We start from the raw sequence: 6,000 nt of genomic DNA on the forward strand, positions 1-6,000 counted from the left end.
CTGGTGATAGGTTCATAATAATGTTTTCTAGGCCACAGTTATCCCGGTGGCTTGTGCACCTTTTTCTACCACACTTTTTCCTTCCACTTCCCATTAATATTCTTGGATACAGCACTGTGTGAACAGCCGGCTTCTTTACCAATGACCTTTTGTGGCTTCCCCTCCTTGTGGACTGTGTCAGTGACGCCTTCTGGACATCTGTCAGGTCAGAGTCTTCCCCATGATTGTGGAGCTACTGAAACAGACTAAGGACCTTTATAAACGCTTAGGAGCCTTTACAGGTGCTTTTTGTTAATTATTCTAATTTACTGAGATAATGACTTTTGGGTTTTCATTGGCTGTAAGTCGTAATCATCAACATTAACACAAATAAATACGTGAAATAGATCACTCTGTGTGTAATGACTCTATAGAATGTAGGAGATTCACTTTTTGTATTTTTAGAACTGAAATAAATTCACTTTTTGATGATATTCTAATTAAGGGAGAAGCACTTGTAGAATGCTTATCATTTGGAATAAGAAAAAAAGAGTTTGGGAGTTGCTTGTGCCAAATTTATTTTAAAAAAGCCTCTTAATAAATAAGCAGTTTTGTACTTTCCTAAAATTATTAGCCGCGCTCCGTCCTGGTTAACCAAGTCCACTTTTTGAGCGATTTGGGGGACATAACAAATTGTGAATGCTAGAAAGTTTCAGAACTCGGCAGTGTACCGATCTCCAGTCTTGATGGATTGTTGCAATGTATCACATTAAAGGGACAGGTCACCTGAATTTGGAGGGAACAATCTTCAGCCATGGAGGCGGGGTTTTTGGGTGTTTGATTCACCCTTTCCTTACCCGCTGGCTGCATGCTGGCTGCAATATTGGATTGAAGTTCATTCTCCGTCCTCCGTAGTACAGGCAATCTTACCTTGTGCAGGCGTGTACTATGAAGGACAGAGAATGAACTTCAATCCAATATTGCAGCCAGCATGCAGCCAGCGGGTAAGGAAAGGGTGAATCAAACACCCAAAAACCCCGCCTCCATGGCTGAAGATTGTTCCCTCCAAATTCAGGTGACAGTGTCCCTTTAAGGGCTCGTTCACACGTACAAGAAAAACACCAATTATTCTGATCACACTTTGATCACAGTTTGTTCAGTGCGGTCTCAGTGTCATCAGATTTTGTCATGTGAATATCATTCAAGTGCAGTCCGATTTTTTTCACGGACCGATTGACTTGCCTTGCCTATTTTGATAAGATCTTGTGATCAAAATCAGATATATCTCCACAATTTTCCATTGACTAAAAAAATCACCGATGAGTGGTATCAGGGAAAAGCATGGATAACATTCGATCGTATAAATCAGACTTTGGAACGAGGCGTTACTGTGCCATTTACACCAGGTGTTGGCATAAACCGCCTCATTTAGAAGATTCAACAACTTTACACTGCATTTTCTGACATTTAGGCTATGTGCACACGTAGGAAAAGAGGTGCAGAATTTTCTGCACAAAATCCGCATCTCCTGGCAGAATCCGCAGCCGTGGATTTACTGCGGTTTTAATGCGGATTTTGTGCGGTTTTTATGCGGAATTGATGCGGATTTTGTGCGGATTTTTTGCGGTTTTTGCCACTGCGGATTTTTAACATGGAGGGGTGCAGAAACGCTGCAGACATGTGGAGCACCCCCAGACACAGGGCCACGAGTTCTCGGTACCGGGCCTCTCTGGTTCGGTTCTGAGGCTGTTACGGTGGCTAGACCCGGTCCGCGACCCTGCTAAGGGGCGTCCAATAAAAGGGGAAACGAGTCTGTCAAGGTTTTGTGACGCCACCTGTGGTATTCGGTCAGGGTGACCGACGCTGCTGTGGGGTCCGCTGGGGTGATGGAAAGGCAGCTGGATGGTATACCTTCCCACAGGTGAAGTATGTCCCCAGAACTTCCCAGTAAGGTGGATGGTGATGGTGTGAGGTGCAGTCAATAACGAGGACAGAGGGTTGCAGTCTCTTTACTTCTTTACTGAAGATTTCAGGATCCTCAATCCAGAGCACTTTTAACAGGGCTATCAGAGACCGGCTGGTCCGATGGGCACATCCAGAGTTCCCTTTACAGGTGGAAATCGTTGCCTACCACTAGCACCTGTGTGTTGTATTCCTACCCTGCTGAGCATTCGTAATAGTTCTCACAACTTCTGTTCTCGTTCGTTCGTTCTTTCTAATTCGTTCCAGATGTTTCTAGTTCAACGTCCCCCAGGTATGTTATGGCTAGGACGCACCCGTATGACGGGAAGGCCTGGAGGTCTTCCGGGACCCTAGAGACGCCCCTCTCCCACAGTTGCCCCCTATGTCTTCGTAGGTGTTTAGGTGAGACAGCCAACCTATAATTAACTGTCCTGCAGAGTTTGAAGTAAAGCGTAGAGTCAGTTACTCCCTTGGTGTTCCAGCCACCGGCTACGCGCCTCAGTAGGATGTTGCCTCGGTCTCACGGCACGACTCCTACTAGTTCTCCTTTGTGCTTGATCTCGTTTCTCACTGTTCCACAATATCCTTCGCTTTGTGTCTCTTTCTTAGGATACCGCCGCGGGGTGTGCAGGCGCGGTTCCGTAACGTTCTATTCTGGTCGCTAGGTGCCTGCCAGGTTCCCACGCCTGACAGGGACCCCCCTGTGTCTTCTCCCTGCAACACCCCCTGCCACGGGATGTTGCCTAAATCCAACCCAGTCAGCTTCTGACTAACTTCCTATCCAGCCCCTAGTTTTACCAATGTGAGGAGTGGCCCAATAAATAAAGCCTTTTGCTCCCCCTAGTGGCCGGAGTGTGAAGTGTAATGTGTGCTGGTGATACCTGGTCAGTAGAATTCCTTCAGTGACATCAGACGTACCATCACTCCCCTTAGTGGCAGAGCATCATACTGCAACGACCAGGTCTCTGGGGCGCTGCACATGCACGTCTTTGAAATCCGCAGCAATTCCGCACTGATTTTTCCGTACCATCTGCACAGCTATTTTTAACCCCATTGATTTACATTGTACTGTACATCACAGTGCGGCTCCGCAGCAAATCCGCATCGTGTGCACATAGCCTTAGACAGTTTTTAGATGCACCAAATTTCTAACAAGGAGTGTTACTGTTATTACGTTTGGAGCAAATATTTCAACTCTCGTTTCCCAGACTCGGTAACCGTGGGCCAAAATCAGAAAGACCCAGGACAGTTCTGCGCAGTTGCACGGCCCTGTAAATCTGCGGATCATCAGACATTGCTGTATCTTCCACTGTTACAAAGAATTGTCTGTAGATAATGAGCCCCGGATGGAGGAACAGGCTGAGCGGGGAAACAGCAGACGCCGAGAAGTCAAACTGGACTCATCACAAATAAACAGGAAGCAACTTTACTAAAAATAGCTGCAGCCAATTGGTAGAAAAATAACAGCGACAGCGGCAACATTGATCCATCCAGGACTGTCACCAGCAGATGTCACTGACAGCAAAACACCAGGGCCGGGAAATCAGGGAACATGTCGCATGATACACCAGGATGCGAGCCGAAGATATACAGAACATGATGCAAAGAATGCGACAATCCGGGACACAAGAGAGAGAGTACGTCATAGCTGTACAGATACTGGGCCCGGATCATACAGCGTTATCTGAAAACCATTATTTATTATAATGAGGCCGGACCAGACAAGACGGCGTGTTCTACATAGTGTGCTTAGAGCAGGACCCTCACTCCTCTTCTAACTGGTGAACTATCAGTTATTGGGTAATGTGTTCATTGTCTGTATATTTCTCCACTGATTGTAAAGAGCTGCTGAAAATGATGGTGAAATAGTAATAACATTATATAATCTGTGATGTCACCGCCGATCTCTGCTGATGTCACCGCTGATCTCTAGTGATGGATAGGAGGCATTCTCAGTGATGTCACCGCTGATCTCTGGTGATGGATAGGAGGCATTCTCAGTGATGTCACCGCTGATCTCTAGTGATGGATAGGAGGCATTCTCAGTGATGTCACCGCTGATCTCTAGTGATGGACAGGAGACATTCTCAGTGATGTCACCGCTGATCTCTGGTGATGGATAGGAGACATTCTCAGTGATGTCACCTCTGATCTCTAGTGATGGATAGGAGACATTCTCAGTGATGTCACCGCTGATCTCTGGTGATGGATAGGAGGCATTCTCAGTGGTGTCACCGCTGATCTCTGGTGATGGATAGGAGGCATTCTCAGTGATGTCACCTCTGATCTCTGGTGATGGATAGGAGACATTCTCAGTGATGTCACCTCTGATCTCTGGTGATGGATAGGAGACATTCTCAGTGATGTCACCTCTGATCTCTGGTGATGGATAGGAGGCATTCTCAGTGATGTCACCTCTGATCTCTGGTGATGGATAGGAGACATTCTCAGTGATGTCACCTCTGATCTCTGGTGATGGATAGGAGACATTCTCAGTGATTTCACCTCTGATCTCTGGTGATGGATAGGAGACATTCTCAGTGATGTCACCTCTGATCTCTGGTGATGGATAGGAGGCATTCTCAGTGATGTCACCACTGATCTCTAGTGATGGATAGGAGACATTCTCAGTGATGTCACCGCTGATCTCTGGTGATGGATAGGAGGCATTCTCAGTGAGGTCACCGCTGATCTCTGGTGATGGATAGGAGGCATTCTCAGTGATGTCACCTCTGATCTCTAGTGATGGATATGAGACATTCTCAGTAATGTCACCGCTGATCTCTGGTGATGGATAGGAGGCATTCTCAGTGATGTCACCACTGATCTCTAGTGATGGATAGGAGGCATTCTCAGTGATGTCACCACTGATCTCTAGTGATGGATAGGAGGCATTCTCAGTGATGTCACCACTGATCTCTAGTGATGGATAGGAGGCATTCTCAGTGATGTCACCACTGATCTCTAGTGATGGATAGGAGGCATTCTCAGTGATGTCACCACTGATCTCTAGTGATGGATAGGAGGCATTCTCAGTGATGTCACCGCTGATCTCTAGTGATGGATAGGAGACATTCTCAGTGATGTCACCGCTGATCTCTGGTGATGGATAGGAGGCATTCTCAGTGATGTCACCACTGATCTCTAGTGATGGATAGGAGACATTCTCAGTGATGTCACCTCTGATCTCTGGTGATGGATAGGAGGCATTCTCAGTGATGTCACCTCTGATCTCTGGTGATGGATAGGAGACATTCTCAGTGATGTCACCTCTGATCTCTGGTGATGGATAGGAGACATTCTCAGTGATGTCACCTCTGATCTCTGGTGATGGATAGGAGACATTCTCAGTGATGTCACCTCTGATCTCTAGTGATGGATAGGAGACATTCTCAGTTATGTCACCTCTGATCTCTGGTGATGGATAGGAGGCATTCTCAGTGATGTCACCACTGATCTCTAGTGATGGATAGGAGACATTCTCAGTGATATCACCTCTGATCTCTGGTGATGGATAGGAGGCATTCTCAGTGATGTCACCTCTGATCTCTGGTGATGGATAGGAGACATTCTCAGTGATGTCACCGCTGATCTCTGGTGATGGATAGGAGGCATTCTCAGTGATATCACCTCTGATCTCTAGTGATGGATAGGAGGCATTCTCAGTTATGTCACCACTGATCTCTGGTGATGGATAGGAGACATTCTCAGTGATGTCACCTCTGATCTCTGGTGATGGATAGGAGACATTCTCAGTGATGTCACCTCTGATCTCTGGTGATAGATAGGAGGCATTCTCAGTCATGTCACCTCTGATCTTTGGTGATGGATAGGAGGCATTCTCAGTGATGTCACCTCTGATCTCTGGTGATAGATAGGAGGCATTCTCAGTGATGTCACCTCTGATCTCTGGTGATGGATAGGAGGCATTCTCAGTGATGTCACCTCTGATCTCTGGTGATGGATAGGAGACATTCTCAGTGATGTCACCGCTGATCTCTGGTGATGGATAGGAGGCATTCTCAGTGATGTCACCGCTGATCTCTGGTGATGGATAGG

Source organism: Ranitomeya imitator, chromosome 5 (assembly GCF_032444005.1).
Source record: "Ranitomeya imitator isolate aRanImi1 chromosome 5, aRanImi1.pri, whole genome shotgun sequence".
Lineage (NCBI taxonomy): Eukaryota > Metazoa > Chordata > Amphibia > Anura > Dendrobatidae > Ranitomeya > Ranitomeya imitator.